At 40.5% G+C, this 22663-nt stretch overlaps 2 pseudogenes; one reads left to right on the top strand and one right to left on the bottom strand.

Moving 5' to 3' along the window:
* The first annotated feature begins 1274 nt into the window (after positions 1 to 1274).
* LOC116135530 lies at positions 1275 to 2295 on the top strand (annotated as a pseudogene).
* A 2322-nt stretch (positions 2296 to 4617) lies between these two features.
* On the bottom strand, positions 4618 to 22257 carry LOC116135528 (annotated as a pseudogene).
* Positions 22258 to 22663: the final 406 nt, after the last annotated feature.

Below are 22663 nucleotides of genomic sequence, written 5' to 3'. Positions count from 1 at the left end.
GCTTTTTGTGATTCAAATTAGGCCTCTTGCCCGGATTCCTGCCTATCTATAACAGGATATTGTGTTTTCTTGGGTCAATCGCTTATTTCTTGGAAGTCTAAGAAGCAAACAGTTGTTTCCAGATCATCTGCTGAAGCCAAGTATCGCTCTATGGCCACTACTTGTTCAGAACTTACTTAGCTTCGATACCTTCTCCATGATCTTGACATTTCTCATTCGCAGGCCACCATTCTCTACCGTGACAACCTGGCAGCCCTTTAGATGGCTGCCAATTTGGTACTTCATGAGCGAACTAAGCATATAGAGCTTGATTGGCACTTGATATGCAACAAAATTCAAGAAGAAAGTCTCACAACAGCTCATGTTTCCTCTCAAACACAACTGGCTAATACATTAACCAAAGCTCTTCCATCATACCTTCTTCAAGCACACTTATCCTAGATAGGAATAGTAAATTTCTATTCTCCATCTTGCAAGGGAATGTTAATAGATGCAAGCCAAGTTTTGTAATCAATTTTTTACATTTTAGTTGTTGTATATACTTTTTGTTATTCTTTCATTCATTTTAGCACGTCTACCAACTAGCACAATATGAGAGGTTGGGTTTGTTAATTTGTTACAAGTTTGTTACAAAATCTCTATATATATGCTTGTTTTTCTCCCCTATATGGTAGGATATTCAACTTTCCCCCATTGGTAAGCTCTCCGAGTTTTTGGTTGATCTCCTAACAAACGCACAACAAATACTAACTTCTAAATGACAAAATGGGCTTGGATAGAAATTTTTTTTTTTTTGGTCGTATTTCATTTGCCAGAGAAATTCTAATATTCATTGCCAATTCAACCTGCCTGGCACTTTTTTAAAACTGCAACTTCCTATATTATTCTTCCACTCCTGACATATTCTTGCCTTCATTCATTGGAAGGTCCATTTTAAAGGGCTAAATCTAATCCTGTTACTCTACCAGTAGATGACAGTTTACAATTAAATGAGAGTAATCCACTTCAAATTATTGTTAGCATAAACAAATGGAATGAAGAAATGCAGTCAAAAACCAAAGTCTGATAAGCAAGATAAACAGCTCCAAAGTTACCAAACAAAAAAATTCGAAATAAAAGCAGCCAAGGAATCCAAAGGGCAGAGAAACCCAAATTCCATGCAACAGGTCTTCTCAGCAAATCAAAAGAAGTAGTAACTCTATACATCAGTATGAATAAAGGATACCATACTACCGACCAAACCAACCTTTCTGAGGTTGGACTTTCCCCTCATTCATAAGCTTATCCAGCATGGCAGATGGATCACACCATCCATCGGTATTTCAGAAAATTCAAGAACAGTCCTACTTCATTTCCAAGCTGTCCCTCAATTTACACACCCGTAATTATAATGTGACTGGTTATGTTAATGGAGGTTTCCAAGACCGCAACTGCTCCAATTGAGCGTGTTAAGCATTTGATTCAGAGTCAGGATAAAATGATTAAGGCTGGTAGACTATCTGAACCATGCATACGAGGGAATTTCTGATTGCTTTGCCAGAACTATGAAGGATGAAGGTGTCATTGCTCTTTGGAGAGGAAACACAGCTAATGTTAGCAGATACTTCCCCACCCAGGCCCCGAACTTTGCGTTCAAGGATTACTTCAGGAAACTGTTTAACTTCAAGAAAGACAGAGATGGCTAACGGAAATGTTTTGCTGGGAACTTGGCATCTGCTGGGGCTGCAGGTGCTTCATCACTTCTCTTTGTTTACTCTCTTGACTATGCTAGAACTCGTCCGGCTAATGATGCTAAGGCGGCTAAGAAGAGTGGTGAGAGGCAGTTTAATGGTTGGATTGATGTCTACAAGAAGACAATAAAGTCTGATGGCATTGCAGGGATCTATCATGGATTCAACATCTCTTGTGTTGGGATTAAAGTGTTCCGTGGACTGTACTTTGGAACGTATGACTTTTTGAAACCTGTGGTACTAGTCGGAGGGTTGCAGGATAGTTTCTTCGCTTGCTTTTTATTGGGATGGGGAATCACAACTGGAGCTGGTTTGGCTTCTTACCCCATTGATACAGTGCGTAGAAGAATGATGAAGACCTCCGGAGAAGATGTCAAGTACAAGAGCTCTCTGGATGCATTTAATCAGATTTTGAAGAAAGGAGCTAAGTCACTCTTCAAGGGTGCTGGTGCAAACATTCTGCGTGCTGTTGCTGGCGCTGGTGTGCTTGCTGGTTGACAAGCTGCAGGTCATTGTTTTTGGCAAGAAATACGGATCAGGGGGTGCTCTTCTCAAGTTTGAATAATTTTTGATGAGAAATTAGTGTATTTTATGTTCCCTGGGAATTGACTTAAAAGAAAATGTTAAGAGTCATAAAATAACTATTCTACCGAGCTCACTTTATGATCGTCACATTAAGGGTGATGGAGAGTGTTAGAAGGTGTATTTATTTTGACTAAATTGATAAATTGTTATAGAGATAAAGAATAACAAGCCAAAGTGATATTCTTGGAGAACAAGTTAGGACCTTCTAGACTTGTCAGTTCATTAAATGCTCATGACGGCAAATGGAGATTTTTCTTGGAGGCAAAGTGATATTCTTGGAGAACAAGTTAGGACCTTCTAAACTTCAAGAGAAGAAAGGGGCAGCGGTGATATTCAACACGTGTAAATTGTCTAATCCTAATGTTTGCATTTTTTATGATTCAAACTGCAGCAATTGTTGGCATTAAAAACAATTTTTTAAAATTCTTCTCGCAGTTATCAGAAGAGTGATAACAAGGGGGATTTCCCTTTCTTTGCTTCTTATAAGAATAAAGAAAACCTCCATGAGTTTTCTTTGCAGATTTATGGACAAACTGAGAACCCAGAAAAAGCTGAAGCAACAATGATATTATAAAGAATCGCATTCCATTATCTAGAACATAAGACCCTAGTTAGTTAATACGGATACGGCAAAAAAACGGTACGAAAATTATACGGGTATAATACGATAAATGATGAAAAATATGTTTATAAAAATTCGGCCATAAAATTCGAATACGGAAAAAATACGGTACGGGTATATACGGGTTTAATATGGTGCATTGTCAATAATACGTTTTGAAAAATACGGCAATATCAATCTTAGTTTTAACACTTTTATGGACTACCTGATTAAAATCAACATAACATTTCAAATACAAAAGTATTCAATTTGACTGTATTTACAAGAACATAAAAGAGAAGTAGAGAACATCATCAAATACCTGATCAAATGCAAAGTATTTAATTAACCAATAACACAAATACACAATAAAGAATTTTTAATTAAAAATTCCTATAAAATATAAATTAACCAAAGTTTTTAAATTAAGTCATGAAGGGTCAATATAATTTATTTTCATTTATCAAGTTTTTGAATTCTACCAAACACATGCATGAAGTGAGGGTTTAATTAAAAGGAATAAAAAATTCCTATTTTTCTGTATTGAAATTTGACTATTTACAACCTGATACTCTGATAGAAAATGATACGACACCATATGTATTAGTAATAATCAATAATCAATATTCAATTATTTCATTTTTTTACTCTCTTTCTCCTTTTCCTAATTTAGTTAAAGATTAGTTTCTCTTTTTCTTTCACTCTCCCCCACACTATTTCTCTTCCGATATATTAAAAAACTTTTTTTTCTCTCTAAACAAACACTCACACTTCGCACACTCTCTGAAACTCTCATTCTCCAAAACGAAACACACTCTTCATACTTCTCTTCCTCTCCATGAAGAACTCACGCTGAACCAAAACGATACAAGTGTAAAGTGTGTACCTTTGAAGTCCCGAACTTGAAGTTGAAGCCTGGAAGAAGAGAATAAGAGATGAAGAAAGCTGAAAACATGAAGAACAGAGGAAGAAAAGCTGAAGAAGAACTGAACTGAGGAAGAAGAACTGCTGCTGAACTGTCGAAGATTTGAAGAAGAACGACTGAAACTGAACCAGTGAAGTGTGAACCAGATCTGTTTCTGTTTTAATTTTTTGTATAAACCCACCAAAACGGCGTCGTTTTGGGGGTGTGAGGTTATATATTTTTTTTCAATAATTCGCGAATTATTCGCGAATAATTCACGAATTATACGCGAATTATACGGTACACCTTACTATACGCGAATTATACGACAGATTTTACAAAATTCAGATACGCAAGTATTATACGCGAATTATACGGCTGTCCGTATAGTTCGCGTATAATACGCGTTTTTACTAACTAGGCATAAGACTAATATTTTTAAAGTTACAGTTTTAACTTCCATCATTTAACGTCTGTTTAGTGATTATTTCTCCATATTTTTCTTCCGCAAAATTTGCTCAAACCTTCGGGGCGTTTGAATATTAACCCTTTTTTTTTTTTTAATAAGATTCATACTAAAAATCAATTCTTTGTTCCAATATTATTTACTTGAGTTTATTTGTGTTACATTTCTTTTAGAATTATGAATAACACTTGTGCTGAACTAATATGAAACAGAAGTGGAATCAAAACTGAAAGTCAATCAAAGGAGTAGGGCTTGAGTACCACTTATTAGTGGAGTTGTATCCTCATTACTTAAACTTGCTGACGGGATGTAATGGATATAACAATTGTGGTCACATCATCAAAGTACAAGCAGTTAAGTATGAGGGCATCGAAGTCATTGTTCTTACTTCAATATCTCTACAAAGCATAGCAACTACATGAGACATCGATGGCCTCGATGAGAGCAATGTCTGAGTACATAAAAGAGCTACTCTTATTTGGCATTTTACTTCTTCCTTGTTGAATTTTGATAATGTGGAGTCCACCAATTCAAGTTGACGATTGTTCTCATATAGGTGCCAAGCTTGAGAAGCACCAAACATAGGAATTATGATGTTAGTGATTAGATCAGGAGGAATGAAAGAAAAGGTATTGGCATGGGAGTCAAATTTGATTCATATCTGCTAGAAGTGACAAACTGGACTCATGTCAACTGCTCAAATTATTCCTTCTTTTGTTTTTCCAGGGACTTTAGAATTCACAATTAACATATACCTCACTTCTCATGAGACTGGCAATAATAAAATGTTCATTGAGTTTGTTTCCATGATGATCCAAACCAAAACACAAGGCTAGAAACCATTTAATAGACTCCGATGAAAGAAGGAGAATGATTTAATAGAGCTATGAAATTTCATTCATAGCCAATCAAGACGATACATCTTCTCTTCTTCCAAGTTTGAATCTAAGTTTGACCTCCCACTAACTACCTCTAGAGCCACTACTCCGAAGGCAAACACATCAATCTTCTCTGTAAGATGTCCAAGCATGGCATATTCATGTGCTAGATAGTAGATATCCACTATGTCAATGCAAAAGAAACAAAATTCATTATAGTATATCCAATGAATGTAAGTATTATAAATTTATAGCATATTAACAAATTTAAGAAGAAAATGAATATACGAGTCAACAAAAAAATCTTACATTGTCCTTGCCACACAAGTGTTTATGTGCGTCTTCTTATCATCATACAGTTTGGTCAAACCAAAATCTGATATTTTGGGGATGAGATGACTATCAAGCAAAATATTACTGGCCTTCACATCTCTGTGTATGATCCAAAGCCTTGACTCCTCATGAAGATAAACTAGACCTCTTGCTACTCCCAAACAAATATCATAACGTGTTGGCCAGTCAACATTCAAGCTTCCATTTCCTGCTTAACAAAAGCCATATAAAATATTGAATTGTGATTTCCATGCCAAACAATACTAGGAACCTTAAATGAAAAGACAATATATAGTTGCATAAATGAAATTCTCATACCAACTAATGCTTAATCAAGACTACTGTTGTCTAGATACTCATAAACAAGGATCCGTTGTGCGCCCTCATAACAACATCCATACAGTTTTACTAGGTTCCGGTGCTGCACAACAGATATAGTAGCAATTTCTGCAACAAACTGACTCTTCCCCTTGTTGGGATGCTACATATAATTGCTTCACAACAATTACTTTTCCATCATTGAGTTTTCCTTGAGTAAAAAGTTCGAGTTTAATTGGTTAGAAAAGACAATGTTTCAAGTTGAATCTAAGTTTCATGATGCAATCTGTGTTTGATTATGGCTGGCTATGATAGTAAATATGTAAAAGTAGAGCCACTAAATCAAATAGACAATCTTAAGGCACATAAATGTTGTTAGCAGTTGTTTGGCATCAATTAGAACAATGACTTTACCTTATAAACTGGTCCAAATCTTCCCTCTTTAAGATGATTTATAGGACTGAAGCCATCAGTAGCAACCTTTAGTTCAACATAACTGAAAGTGTATGGTTTCATCCATCCCAGGAAGCTTTGAAAATTCAACAACAAATAGTTTACCATCATGAACCTTTTCGTTTAATCAAATAATTAACTTATCCAAACAGTACCTCTGCTTTATTGATTATTAAAGCATTAGTAAAATCTTTTGCTTTACCTTCATCATCAGTCTGCGGCCTTTTTCTTCTAACAATGAAGAAAACTGCAAGAACTAACAGAATACAACCCCAATGCCAACAACAAGCCTAACGATTAGGTCTGTTATGTTCTTCTTAGTGGTTGGAGCTCTTACAGTAGGTTTGAAATCTGCATCAAAGCTTAGTAGTTAACTCAATATCAAAACACAAGGAAATCAACCAAACAAATAATGGAAATTTGCAATTTGTTTTACCTCTGGTTGCGCTGATGGTCGAAATCAAAGGTCCATATGTACCTTGGGTAGGAATAGAACAAGTCCCCTTCCCAGCCCAAAAGAAATTGATTTCCATGTAGTTTTTTGGTACCTGAGCCTTATATTCTCTCTGAACCGCTCACCTTGGGATCCCACTCGCTAAACTCTTTATGTTGAAGTCTTTTTCGACAAGATTTCCCTGGAAAAAAACAGATTCAGGAACTCAAACAAGAACCACTGACAATTGTAAGGATAAATATATTGGGAAACAAATTACAATTGTGGCCAATCATCCTTAAACAATATGAAAATGTAATGCATACCTGAACATAAATGTCGAAAACACGCCTCCCATTACTCTTCCAATCTAAATTAGCTATTTCTGCAAACTGGAGGGTGACACTGTAGTTTCCATTTTCAAGGCCTAAACCGTAGTATCTTAGAGATGAGGCAGAGATCCGAGCTGTCTGGAAAAGCTATGAATCTAGAGTACATGTGAATTGAGAGTGAGAAAAGATTTTATACTGCGGATTATTGCTCCCGGCAAAATATCCAACATTATTAACTCCTCATCTATTTGTGTCGGGCACAATATGCAGGTGGACCAAGAGTCTCGTTATCCCTCTCATACACAATATCATTGGAACTTAGAAGACTTAATTTGTGGACCACCACTCCTCACTGCAAAGCTAGAATCTGCATATCAGTGTAGCCAAAATAGATCATTTTCTTCCCTTCTCTATTATAATTGGTTACTATGAATGTGTTTAACTTTCTAAACCAAAAGATGGGGAAATTGTTAGGATTGCGCCTTGAATCCCACATTGCTTGGGAAAGGGAGTTGCAAGGTGACTCTTCCCTTTAAATAGACTAGTTTAGACTAATTTTGGGCTTTTAAAGTATCTCAAAAAATATAAGAAAGACACCAAAAGAATAGTCATTGTAGGTTGTTGTCAAATGTGTAATTAGGCTTTTTGAAATAGTGTCAGGAGTTTGCAGTTTTTCTCTTTTAAAAATTGCACAATTGTAGGTTCTTGCTTAGTGGATTGTTTAAGTGGATAGTGGACATAGGCTAAATTGATTAGGCCAAACCATTTTAAAATTCTTGTGTTTTGGTTTTCTATACTTTTTGTTACTTGCTTTAATTTTGCATTAGAGTTGTGAGAATTTTTTTTTCCCAACAAGTGGTATTAGAGCCACGTTCACGATCTGGGAGAAGGCAAACTCAAGAGGAGGCTGGATTTAAGATTAGATCAGTGACTGTCAAGCATCTCAAATTTCTAGAGGTATGTCTAAGTTTGAGGTTCCTTTATTTGATAGTAAAATTGATTTTATGTCATGGCAAAGTACGATACAAGACCTTTTGGTCAACAAGGTCTTGATCAAGCATTAGAAGAGAGTAAGCCAGAGAGAATGTTTGATAAAGATTGGAAAAAAATTTAGAGGAGAGTTGTCAATACAATTAGATTGAGCTCCAGAGATAGAGTACAGCGTGCTAATCAAGGCTACACCAAATGGCTTGTGGGAAAAATTGGAGGGCATTTATACATCAAAATCGTTGACTAACATATTTTGTTTGAAGATGGATTTGTATTCTCTGAAGATGGATGAAGGTACAGTCTCTATGATCATTTAAATGAATTTAATAGACTAGTGTCTCAATTATTGGCTATTTTTGATGAGTTAAAGGATGAAGTAAAGACATTGATATTGTTGTCATCTTTGCCTAAATATTATAGACCTTTAGTTTAGACTTTATTGGTAGGCAAATCTACTTTAAAATTAGATGATGTGACTGCCTTGTTGCGTGAGAATGAAATGTTTATGGGATCAGAGAACTCATCACTTAGAGGAGATCTACTAGTTGCAAAAGGTTCTAATCGAGGAAGGACTCAAGAGAGAGGCGATGAATCAAGATGGAGATCTAAATCAAAAGTCAAGATTACAGTAATAATGAGTGTTATTATTGTGGAGAGAAATGACATATCCAACCATGCTGCAAGAAATTAAGGGAGGATATGCTTGCTTTCAAGAAGGCTTAACAAATGAAGGATTCAAATGGTGACAAATGTGTTGCAGATAATGAAGGTGAATTTTTAGTAACATGTCAAGATGAAACTCAAACTTCAAAGGGTGGTTGGGTTTTAAATTATGCTGCATCTATGCATGTTTGTAATAATAAAGATTGTTTTGTTGAATTGAAAGAAGATGGAAATTATGGAAATACTGTTGTCAGTAATAACAAGAAAGTGAAGATTGAAGGCATTGGTAGCGTTCGTCTCAAGCTTCACAATGATGTTGTCAAGAATCTTTGTGAGGTACGTACCAAGTTGTAATCACAATTTGATTTCTTTGGGTGAGTTAGCTTCTCATGGATATACCTAAATTAGTCAAAGAGATAGATGTGAAGCGTACAAAGATGATATTTTGATTTTGCAAGGCAAAAGGAATGAAAAACAATTATATTTGCTTGATAAAGCTGTTTCTTAAGAAATCAAGAGATAAAGTTGTTCTAATTCCTATTGTGAAAGAAAATAAGATTGACAACTGAGTAAGATTCTCAAATGTTATTGTGATGCTTGGGGATTCAAGTCAATGAAGGAGTTGTTGGGATTGTGCCTTGAATCCCACATTGCTTGGGAAAGGGAATTGCAATGGGACTCTCCCCTTTAAATAGACTAGCAGTTTGGACTCTTAAATATCTCAATAAGTGTAAGAAAGACACCAGAACAATAGTCACTGTGGATTGTTATTAAGGGTGTAATTGAACTTTCTGGGATACTGTAAGGAGTTTGCAATTTTTCTCTTCTAAAAATTGCACAATTGTAAGCTTTTACTTAATGGATTGTTTGAGTGAAAAGTGGATGTAGGCTAAATTGATTGGGTCGAGCCACTTTAAAATTCTTGTGTTTTGGTTTTCTTTATTTTTAATTGCTTGCTTTAATTTTGTGTTTGAGTTGTGAAATTTTTTTTTTCCTAACAGAAGTAGTACTTACACATTGGAAAACCTCGAATGCAAGGAAAATTGCGTTGGAGACAATTAAGGCCAGATGGAAAAGCACTGAGGGAATAAGAGAAACACACTTTTATGAGGAGATTGAGACAGAAAGAAGGGGCAGCTATTCATTTCAGACTGTTATAGAGAGTTTCAAGCATTTGAATTAAACAAAGAAACCAGATAATCACCTGCCGTCAGAGCTTTCTAGTGTGAAGTTGTTGGCAACTAAGTTACTGCAAATAGCAATAATAAAATATAAATGTTAGTTTCATCATAGTGTAACAAAAGAAAGGTTTCAATGAATTGAATTTAAAGACTTACAGTTGTATATTTTCTTCGTTGATCCAAGAAGGAAAGGTGCCTAACAGATTATGTTGATGCTCGATTTTGACAGCAACTACTCATATGTGAGAAATGCTGAGTGGGCTCAGAGGTCTCATGTGATTATGGAAGTGATTAGTTAATTGAAGGGTGAAGAACAATGTTTAAAGTGGTTCAGATGCTCACAAGGCGAATCCTATGTCCACTGATATTTTATTAATGAATGAAGCCAGGTCGCAATCAGTAAGCTTAGCTTTATTTTTGAGAATACAAGAGAGAGAGAGAGAGAGAGAGAGAGAGAGAGAGCTTTTCTAGAGTGAAATTAGCCAATCCCACAAATAAGAGAGAAGTCCTCTATTTATAGTAGGATAAACCAAGGTAATGATTACTAAATCTACGAGTAGGGTAGATGTCATGCAGATCCATCTCTACGTCCCATTGCTCACCTACCCGAGTGATTTCCTCGACTCGTGCAGGAATCAGACACGTGGATCATTTCCAACCACTTGCCATCTTGGCACACACCTACAACACTGGCAGGAGCATGCTGCTCACGTCATCATGCAACATGGCCGCATTTGAGCAGTTGTAGAACTTTCCTAAGCTTTGACCACCCATGTTGATAAGTCTCTACGTCAGCCCTATTTTTCCAGGCATAACAGAAGTCCCCTAGTTTTTAAGGTTTGAGAATCGAACCTTGAGAACTATACCATTATGCCTTTGATTCGATATGTGCTGAATGACGTCCGATCGATCTAACCTGACTACAAGGAGGTCGCAAGACATTCCCATATAGGCGACCTGAAATGGTCTTCTTCCGCAAGTCCCATGACCTGGATCAGACCTTATTCAGTGCCACACTGATGAAGGTCTTATCTTGGCTGAGGTTCACGACCTGAATATACTTAGTGTATTTTTCGCTGAAAGCAAGGAGTTGTACTGCTTCGCAACAGGCATGCGACGAAGAGTGTTTTACCTAACAACCTCTTCAGATGTTATCTGTTGCACTTTGACACCTAATACATTAATGAAAAACCTTTTGCTCTGACAGGCGTGTCCTATGCAAAATAAGTGTCAGCCATGAACATTAAATGTAAGTCATACTGAAATGACATTCCTTATCAAAACATTAAATGCAGATGAGTGCGCATTAAATGTGCAGGAGGGAAATGAGTCGTCGCTCTATTTTCTCAACGGAGGAAAGTGACGATTTGATTTCTTGAAGCGTGGCGATTACTCTTCCCTGTTGATTGATGACACATGGTTGCGATCAACGGTGAGAGATGGTTTTCGTTCAAATGTTGTTTGACTTCGGGAAACCCAAGCGCCACTTCCTTCACTATAAAATCACAGGCTCACCTCAAGCAATTTGTCACAATACTCACTGCTTTAGGAAGAGCAAAATTTTTTCATGAGACCAGGTTTTCCACCTCCCAGATTGGTGCTTACTTGACATTCACAGCGGGAAGTTTCATCTTCATACTCAAGAGGTAAAGATGATTCCTTCATTACTTTCTTTTTTCTTTTTGGTTTTCACGATAGCCATGCAATAATGGCGGGTGTTTGCTGATGGTTAATTGGAGAAGAGGCTTTCTTCTGGGGTTTAAGTCTTTGGGGGTGGTCCCCAAGGATTGTTAGGGTTTAGGTTTTAAGGAAGATACTGTTTACCTTTTCTTCCACGTCATCGTACAGATTCTGTACGATGACTGAGTAATTCCTGCATGTCGCTCTTTTTCAGACCATAGAAGAAATAGACCCATCAACGACCAAGACAGATGAGGGAACGAGCTCGCCGGTGCAAGATGCCCCTGCGGGTCCCTCACAAGAAATCCTTTCAATGGCCACAACAGAGGGCATCCAAAAAGCGATGAACCAATACGTAATTAGTCTAGAGGTCTATTAACATAGGACGTACATAGCTCGGAATCCACCAGAAGGAATGGCTGCGATCTCTGAGAATATTTTTAAGTGCGGAGTGTTAATTCCCTTCCACCCCTTCATAGGGTCGGTCCTCGATCATTTTGGGGTCACACCATTACTGTTGACGCTAAACGCATATATGATAGTAGTGGCTATGTATATTGCATGTGGCGATAATGGCCTAGGCGAGATGACCGCGCTAGAGCTCGGATGCTCGTACTATTTGAAGAAGAGTAAAGACAAAGACTCTTTTTACCTCTTCAAACGATCTACGATCGAGGGAGGAATACATAGTTACCCCAGCAACGTCGGGGCATACGAGACAAAAATTTTCTTTTTTCGCTACGATGGCATTTGCCAGTTTAAAGAGCTGAGTAAGTTTTTCCTTTATTTTTCTTGGCGAATTTTCTTTCCTTTAAACTTTGCTAACTAGCTTTCTTTGTTTCTTCATAGTAAACAAGACGACCAAGTTGTTGGCTCTCGTTGATTTCAACAAAATAACCGCCTTCAGTTTTCTCCTTGAACACAGTTATGATGTGAGGCTGCTCATGACAACCGCGAACCTGCGAAAATACAGGTTTTTCAATCCCAAAGTGACCTTCGAAACCTTACCAAGTAAGCATCTGTTACCTTAGCCAACTTTAACGTTTGCATGGAGTAAACTGTTTTACTAACGATGTTCGCACGCAACGACCATGCCACCCAAGGTACCCAGGTCGGAAAGAGTAAGGGAGTTCACCTTTCCTTGGGTCAATGCCACAGGACAACCTGGATTGCCCCCAACGATACTCCCGTCAAGGGGATGTTGACGGCTGCACCGATTCTACCAGCGGAAGCTTCCTAACCTGCGGCTGCTCGTCCCAAACAGAAGACCATGGCCCAAAAGTCCAAAAAGGGGAACCAGCTTTGGGCCGAGGAGTTTGAGTCCAAGCCGGAGGGCTTAGGCATTCAGCCTAGGAGGTCGTAACCTTATCAAACCTTCCACTCGGGGGGGCCTCCCAGGGGAGCGACCGGCATCACCATTGCCCCTAGGCTCCGCCAATGGGACAGGGGGAGGTTGCAGACCTCGGGAGGAGACCAGGCAAAGAACCAACTGGTGAAGTGCCACCTGCCGTCGGAATGGGTGCTCTCATGCTAGACTCCATGGGGAAATTCCTGGAACATTTGCAGCCGGTAATGTTCACCATGCTGGAGTGCCAACTCACAAAGGCATTCAAGCAATTCGTGGCCTCTAACGCTGCAGACGTGATGACCATGGCTTTTTAGCATCTAAGCCAAGTAAAATGATTAGTCCTCGTCGAGGACTTTCTTACATTTCCTTACTTGACATAAAAGAGTTTAACCCTTTGCTCTTTTCGCTTCACAGTCCATGCTCACCATGCACCTGGCCCAGCAAAAGACTCAACTGGGGGCTGCTGAGGGTCTGGTCGAGCTGAGAGAAGAGAATGTGTGGCTGAAACGGGACTTATAAGAAGCACAAGCGGACAAAAACCTATCCACCATTCAGGCGAACCAATATTTGTCTGAAAGGAACGTTGCACTTCACACGATAGATTTCCAGAAGGCCGAGCTGGAGAAGAGAGGAGAGGAAGTTAAAGAGCTCCATAGCACAGTGGCCAGACTCACCAAGGAGGTTGGCGAGAAAGAGTTAGAGCTACGAGCAAACTCCGAGCAGGCCTTGTGAGCAGAACAGGAAAGAGCGCAGCTGTGGGAAGCCACTAAGAAGCAGAGGTAGGCACTTGAGGCCGAACTCCAATTTGCCTAGGGTCGCGTCACTTCGCTGACCGAAGAGATGTAGCGACAAGGGCTGGAGATTGAGATGAGGGTTGCCGATTGGACGATTCAGTCCATCTATGCCCTTCGGCCAAAGAATCCCACCATAGACCTCACTGACCTCCCGAACAATTACCAGAGGATCCTCACTTCTATGGCATGGGCCGACGATGAGGAGGAAGGTCAGGGGCCTGATCCAAAAGATGAGCATCCGGAGGAGTACGTCCTTGAGGAGCCAATAGTCGACTAGGCGGTAGTCGACTAGCCTGATGATACTAAGGTCGCGCGTCTGGGTCCTGGGGATGAAGGCTAGTGATGGCCTCTGCTTTTCACTGCTGTTCTTTTTTATGCTCGCAAATATGTATTTAATTTTACAATAAATAAATAAAGAGATCGTTTCCCAAATCATTTGTGAGTACTTATAATTTTTTGTACCCCACAAATGTTACACATGTGAACATGAGTTCGCTTTCTAACTGTTTATTATAGCATTCGTATAAATAATATCTATGCAAACAGAACTATATACATAAAGGAAATGATATTACAAAAAAGCTTATCTTATTCACAAGGCTTTAAGAAAGTAAGTCTTTACAAGGAAATTAGGAAAATGAGTTCGAAATTACTGATGATAGGGATGAAGATGCTCAACGTTCCAAGCTCACGGTACTTCAGAACCGTTCAGCCTTTTAAGATGATAAGTCTCCAGTCTTATAACTTTAACGATGCGGTATGGGCCTTCCCAATTTGGTCCCAATACTCCCGCACTTGGTTCTCTCGTACTGAGAAGGACTTCCTTCAGAATAAGGTCGCTGACCTGAAAGTCTCTTCTTCTAACCTTAGAGTCGAAGAATTTTTTCACGCGCTGTTGTTAGGCTGCTATCCTTAGCTGAGCCTTGCTGTGATGTTCTTCAACTAAATCCAGACTTGGCGCATAAACGTCCCATTGCCTATTTCATTGAACATGTCTCTCCGAAGTGAACCAGTTCTCAGCTCTACAAGGATCATCGCCTCACAGCCATATGCTAGCGAGATGGATGTTTCTAAGATAGAGGTCCTTGGAGTTGTCCTGTATACCTATAAGACTTCAGGGAGGTCATCAACCCAATTATCCTTGGCAGTGCCAAGTTTGGCTTTCAGAGTATGCTTAATGGTTTTGTTGACGACTTCAACTTTACCATTTGCTTACGGCCTTGCGACTGAGGTGAACTATTTGTGGATTCCCAACTCATCGCAAAACTGATTGAATTCCTCGTTATCAAAATGCTTCCCATTATCAGAGATGAGGGTATGTGAAATTCCATAGCAGCACACTATGTTTTTGAAGACAAAGTTCTTGAGCTTTTTGGTGGTGATCGCGGCCAAAGGTTTGATCTCGGCCCACTTGGTGAAGTAATCCACCCCGACCACTGCATACTTGACTCTTCCCTTACTAATTAGCATGGGTCCAATAAGATCAATTCCCCACATGGAGCATGGCCAGGGGCTGGTCATGGTTATCAGCTGGTGGGAAGGAGCTTGTGGTATGTTCGCGAACCGCTGGCATTGTCACACTTTTTCACAAAGTTGAAGGTATCCTCTTTGAGCAGGGGCAAGTAATACCCTTGATGAACAACTTTGTTGGCGAGAGATCGCCCTGCCGTGTAATTACCACAAATCCCTTCATGTATCTCCCTCAAGACATAGTCTATCGTTTCATTGGTTACACATCGGAGGAGAGGGGGCTAAACCCTCGCTTGTACAATTGATCTCCTATAAGTGTGTAACGAGCAGCTCTAGTTCGCACGTTTCTTGCTTCAATCTTGTCATTAGGTAAGGTCCCATCTCGGAGATACTAAATGATTGGGGTCATCCAGGAAACTGACTCGATCACATTCATGACCTATTCGGGCGAGCTGATACTAGGGATCTCTATGAACAAACAGGAGTGTTATCTGGAGTGTCTGAATCCAGCGACAAGGCTATCTTTGCTAAGGTATTTACGATAGAATTACTATCCCTGGGGATCTGCGTGATCGTGAAATGTTTAAACGGCTCGAGTGAGGCCTTAGCTTTCTTCAGATAACTGATCATATTTTTTTCCTTAACCTGATATTCCCCCAAGATCTGGTTAACAACTAGTATAGAGTCGCTGTGAATGCTGATCGTGATTGATCCCATTTCTCTTGCCAACCATAACAAGCAGAGCTTCATATTCAGCCTTATTGTTAGTAGCTTTGAATCATAATCGAAGAATGCCATGAATGTGAGTCCCTTCGGGACTAAGGAGGAGAAGGCCTACCCCGACCCTTCTTCTATTCGAGGATCCATTGACTTAGAGGCTCCAGGTCGATAGATTTTGAATAATTTCTCGGGTGACTTCGCTGGCGTGCAGCTTGGATTCCTTAATCAGTTGATATGAGAATTTCGAGATAAAATCGGCAATAGCCTGCCTTTTGATGGTTGCTTTCGGTTTGTACTCTAGGTCGAACTGACTTAGTTCTATGGCCCATTTGAGCAACTTACCCAAAGCCTCTGGTTTTTGAAGGACTTGTCTGAGCGGGTAGTTGGTCAATACATGGATTATGTGGGCATGGAAATAAGGTCGTAACTTCCTGGAAGGGATTAGCAGGGCATAGGCCAATCGCTCCATTTTTGGATACCACATTTCGATGTCTAGTAGATGCCTGCTCGCGTAATATACTGGCCATTAGACCCTGTCTTCTTCCCTGATTAGAGTTGCACTGACCGTATTTGAGAGACAAACAGATACAGAAGAAGGATTTCTCACAAAAGAGGTTTAGACAAAAGAGGTGGCTTTTTTAGGTGCTCTTTAATGCTTTGGAATACCTGTTTGCACTCGGGATCCATTCAAATTTCTTGTTAGCCCTGAGTATATTAAAGAATAGTAAGCAGTGATATGTGGCCTTCGATATGAAGCGACTGAGTGCCGCTATTCGCCCATTGAGACTCTGAACCTGCTTTCAATTGGTTAGGCTTTTCATATCGAGGAGAGCTTTGATCTTTTTGGGGTTGATCTCTCTTCCCCTCTAGTTAACCATATACCCCAGGAATTTTCTTGAGGATACTCCGAACTAGCACTTGAGGGGATTGAGCTTCATTCTATACTTCTAGAGTATACTGAACATCTCCATGAGATGTGATATGTGATCTGAAGCGACATGCGATTTAACCAGCATGTCATCAATATAGACTTCCATTGATTTTCCAATCTGCTCAAAAAACATCTAGTTAACCAGTCACTGGTAAGTAACCCCAGCGTTCTTTAGGCCGAAAGGCATAACCTTGTAGCAACACAGCCTCTGATCTGTAAGAAAGAAGGTATGCTCTTCGTCCAGTGCGTACATCAGAATCTGATTGTATCTCGAGTAGGATCCATAAAACTCAGCAGCTCATGCCCGGAGGTGCATTGACAAGCTGGTTGATTCTCGACAAGGGAAAGCTGTCTTTTAGACAAGCTTTGTTGAGGTTGGTAAAGTTAACGCAGGTCCACCACTTGCCATTAGGCTTCTTTACCAGAACTGGGTTGGACACCCAACTCGAGTAGAGTGCCTACTAGATGGATCCGTTTTGGAGGAGATTATCTACCTCAGCTTTCAAGGCAGCATATCACTCCGGATCCATTGGCTTTCTTTTCTAGCAGACTACTCTGACCTCACTATCGATGTTCAGGGCATGGCAAATGATATCTGGGCTGATCCCGACCATGTCGGCATGAGTCCATGCGAACACGTCGATATTTTCCTTGAGGACGTTGATCAGGTCGCTGGCGAGCTGGAGGTTGAGATTCCTTCTAATTCTCAACACTCGGTTCGGCTCGCTCTGATCGATTGACACTTCGGATAGGTCCTCAACCGGCCCACTGGGAGGGCATTCTTGGATACAAGGATTCATGTTATCCTCGGCTGCACTAGGCTATGGTTCGATTCGGCTGATCGCCATTGCCTATTCAGGGATGCCAGGTGGACTGCCTTTTCCCTTGCACTTTGTAATTTTGGTTACCTTGTTGGTGTCACCCAATGTGACCAGGAGTGAGATAATTCCCTTGGGGATCAGGTGATCCCCGGTGAAACATAAAGGGGGATGCAGGCAAGCTTCAGATCGGCCTTATCCAGCTTCATTCTTTCAAAAGCTCGCTAGAACAAGATGTTCATGGTGCTTCCGTTGTCCACCAGTATTCGGTGAACCTCGCATCGCCCTATTTTGGGCGTGATGACGAGAGCATCATCATGAGGATGATGCAAACGCACTGCATCTTTCTCAGAGAAGGTGATTTCCTCTTCTCTGCGAACCTTTGTTGGTCGCGGCATCGTACTCATCACACTTACGGGGTCATGGCAAGCTACGCGAGCGTACCTTTCATGGGCACCTCACGAATTCCCCACGAGATGCGGTCCCCCAAAGATGATCCGTACGCTGTAGAGACCCTTGCGACCACAATGCTTCTTGCCTGGTTTCTCTTGATTTTTCTCCCGAACGAGAGCAGAGTCATTAACGTACTCTTTGAAGTGCCCATGCTTAATGAGGTCTTCAATCGCTTGCTTAAAAGCTCGACACTCATTAGTGTGGTACCCATTTTTTCGGTGATAGCGATAGTATTTTTTATTATTTCTTGCTGAAGAGGGATTTTTCATGGGCTTGGGCTCTCTGAGTAGACCTGCCTCCTCTGACTTATCGAGGATGGCTGAGACTGAGGCATTCAAGGGGGCGTATTGACTCTTGTCGCGATCGCGACAAGGATTTGGGGTGTAGGATTTCTTGGGCTCATATCGCTGCTTCTTTCCTTTTTGCTGATCATCATTAGCCCATCTGCAATCAACGCTCCTATTCTCCCCCCGATCGAGGGCACTGCCCAAAAGACCAGGGTTGTGGTGGTTGAGCGTCGCCACGAAGTTTTCAATGCGGAGGTATTTTTCTGTAAGGTTGTAGAAGCTGGTGAGGGAAACATCGTCCTCAGATTGTAGCTCCTTCCACAAGTCCATCTGTGGGCGAACTCCCATGATAATGAGAGTCCGAACAGACTCTTCAAGGGTGTGAGCTACTTTATAGAGCTCCCTGTAGAACCTGTCAATATAAGATTGGAGGGGCTCATCCATCTCTTGCCTAATGTTGCTCAGGTAGCTTAGAGGCATCGAGAACTTCATGTTTGCTTGGAAGTGTCTCAGGAATGTCAAGCTCATCTGAGGCCACGAGCTGACTGATTCTGCAGAGAGCGACCTGAACTATCTCTTGGCATGAGAGGTAAGAGTCACTGCCAAGCAATGGCATTTTGCCAAGTCAGAGACTTGGTGGAGTTCCATAAGGTCGTTGAACTCGTATAGATGATCCTACGGATCAGAATTTCCATCGAATGGTCATATGTCGGGCATTCTAAATCTTGATGGGAGAGGAGCGGCTAATACCACTAGAGAAAAGGGAGACGTCTCTGTGACCTACACTTGCTCATTTCGCTGAGCCTTTAGCTGATCCAGAGCTCGCTGTAACTCCTTAATCTGAGGCAGCGGAGCTATCTGGGGATCAATTTCCGCAACGTGGGTTTAACCCTCGTAATTGCGGTTAAGGAAAGACTATAGGTCAAATTCCTTCTCGCCTTAGCCAGCAGTTCCGGCCAATCTCGACACACACTGGCTAGAGCTGCATGATGGCGTTGAATGGTTCGGAGAACTTTCCTAACCTCTACCGTGGTACAAACTAACCAACGGACGGTGGGAATCTCCCGCACGACAACAGTCAAGGTCATCATTTTGGCGATTATGGGAATCTCCCCACCTTGCACTTTTATGGGAGTGCTCATGCAACGTGGCACGGGACGGCTCAAGCCACGACATGTCACCGAGTTGCAATGCCACCGGTATTCTACTTCGGGTGCGATCAGTGTTCGTCGGTCCTTCGGAGCCTATGGGTCCGTCGTATGCCACTTGTTTTCCCTTTCTTTGACGCGTTGTAGTGCGTGCAATATGGGCATTTGCCCTTTTCCACGCTTTCACGCGATCTGCAGGCATTTTTTACGGTTGCACCGCCTCATTTGATTTGGGTGGCACGACCTGATCCAACTGGTCTAGCCTTTGGCTGACCGTTTGAAGAGTATTGTTGAACCTCTCCAGGTAACTCATGACGGTTGGATCAAGCCACGAGATTGAAAGGATATCCCCAATTACATTTTGTTGGGCGGGAGGCACTTTAGGAAAAGTGTCCTCCTGTACCTAAGGGATTTCTTCATTGGCATAGGTGGTTCGCTTAGATTCGAAACCACGAGCCATCTGCTGTAATGGGACCAATTAGTCAAAGATTCTTTTGATAAAGAACAAGTACTAAATCAAGCCCTCCTTCTAGCGCCAAATTGTTGATGCTCGATTTTGACACCAACTACTCGCATGTGAGAAATGCTGAGTGGGCTTAGAGGTCTCACATGATTATGGAAGTGATTAGTTAATTGAAGGGTGAAGAATAATGTTTAAAGTGGTTCGGAAGCTCACAAGGCGAATCCTACGTCCACTGATATTGTATTAATGAATGAAGCCAGGTCACGATCAGCGAGCTGAGCTTTATTTTTGAGAATACAAAAGAGAGAGAGAGAGAGAGAGAGAGAGAGTAAGCTTTTCTAGAGTGAAATTAGCCAATCCCACAAATGGGAGAGAAGTCCTCTATTTATAGTGGGATGAACCAAAGTAATGATTACTAAATCTGCGAGTGTGGTAGATGCCGTGCAAATCCATCTCTGCGTCCCATTGCTCACCTGCCTGAGTGATTTCCTCGACTCGTGTAGGGATCGGACACGTGGATTGTTTCCAACCGCTTGCCATCCTGGTGCACACCTACTACACTAGCAGGAGCATGCCGCTCGCGTCATCACGCGACGTGGCCACATTTGAGCGGTTGTAGAACTTTTCTAAGCTCTGACCACCCATGCTGACAAGTCTTTGCGTCAGCCCTACTTTTCCAGGCGTAACATATTATTATATAATGCATCTCTAAAAGCATAAGCCAGAGGAGAAGGTTAGCTACACAATACAACTGCTTATAAGTATGAAATTCAGGCATTGTACTAGTCACATTGATTTTTTACTATTAAGTTCTCTGCTCAAGAGACTTTTACAGCAAACTAGATTTCCCATCAAAACTTGTCATGTTACTATTAAAATTGCTGACATATTAACCAGTAGACCATTCCATTTTGGTATGTTGCAAAACGATTGATGCAAATATGTCAAAAGTACTTACACATTGAGAAGACAAATCCAGAAACCTGAGTACAAATCCAAAAATAAATGTTTCAATATGGGTACATTTTGGGAGACAAATGATTGTTTGATACAACAAAGCAGAGATGGTAGATTACAGGTTGAGTCAGCGAACTCAAATTGAAAAGCGAGCTGGGAATTTGTCCACTTCTATTGTTGAAACTCAGATCCCTAAAGAAAACTTATTGAATTATCCAATTATAAGATCAAGAAGCTAGCTAGCAATTTAACAATGGAGGGAAAGAAAAGGAATAAACTTACAAATGCTGCAGACTCTAGAAGTCGCCCATATTGGATGGAATTGTATCAGAAATGTTGTTATTCCTTAGCTCTCTGCAGTACATGGGCGAACAATATTCAAGATTAAAAAATTCAGCAAATGCTATTAGAAATTCCAAAGTGTTGCCTTACAGGGTACTTAAAGAATTCATATCCCTTAAGAATGCCAAGGACGACGAGCTCCCATTGGGCAAATCGCTTATTCTCCTGCATTTTCAATTTTTATGAGATTTTCAGCATTGATTAGTGTAAAATTCAAACATGACAGGGGAACACTCACAACTCTGTCAGGGAAGTCAGATCAGAAAAGGATGATGGTATTGGCCCTTCAAAAGAGTTTCCTTGTAACCTCCTGCAATAATGTGTAGAACCAGAAAATTATGAGCTTAACTGTACAACATTCAGAGAAGAATGCAGATTTAAGTGTAATGGAGAAAGAAATAAATGAAAAGAAAAAATAAGAGTTTTCTCACAAGACATTAAGCTTCGACCAATTAGTTCCTATAAAGTCTGGATTTTTCCTGTACGTTCAGTGTCTGAAGCCCACCTGAGAACAACAAAAGAACTTGTTTAAGACCTGATGCTTTTCGTTTTCGATCAGTAGATTAATATAGTCGAAAAGTTCTTACACTATAGCCAGGCTTTGTATATTGGCAAAGCTTGAAGGAATTTCACCACTCACTCCAGAACTGTCAATATATCTGTCAAGGTAAAGAATTTTCAATAATTCCATCACTATGTAGCAACTTTTCTCCAATTTTGCATTGAAAATGAAACTGAAAGTCTATAAGAACTTACAGTTTCTCTAATTTGGTTAAATTTCCAAGCTCAGGTGGCAGAGGACCAGAGAAATTGTTCGTTCCAATTCCACTACCAAAAGTAAAAGCATCAATAAATAACATCACATAAGAACAATCAATTCAAAACAAGCAAAAACAAGTTGTAAAGTTTAAACTTACATTACAACTAGCTCACTAAGCAATCCAAGTTCTTCCGGAAGCTCCTCTGATAACACATTCATGCCCAGATGTCGGTTCCGGAATCGATATGTATCCAAAGTATCGGTTCTGGTTCCTACCTAGAACTGACCCTCACAAGATCGATTTTAGTTCCAAATTCGGTGGAACCGACACTATGTGGGTTTGGGTTTGGGTTCGGTTCTACCACTTTAGGAATTGGACCCAAGACCTGGCTTAGTATCCAGGGTGGAACCGATGGATATTTGGGGTGTATTTATAATTTCTCAATAAATAATTGAGGGTGTATTTGTAATTTCATCGGGTAACGTCATTACTCAGACTCGGAACGGGAACAGGAGGGGTGTCTTTATTTTAGTTATATTGATTTCGTACGTGGAGGCTGAGGCTTTGTTCACCGACCAAATGATCTACCAAACGTGCTGGCTGGTTACCTCTTGTCAATTTCTA

Source organism: Pistacia vera, unplaced genomic scaffold, assembly GCF_008641045.1.
Source record: "Pistacia vera cultivar Batoury unplaced genomic scaffold, PisVer_v2 Contig300, whole genome shotgun sequence".
In the NCBI taxonomy this organism is placed as follows: Eukaryota; Viridiplantae; Streptophyta; class Magnoliopsida; order Sapindales; family Anacardiaceae; genus Pistacia; species Pistacia vera.
This window is presented reverse-complemented; position numbering and strand designations above follow the sequence as displayed.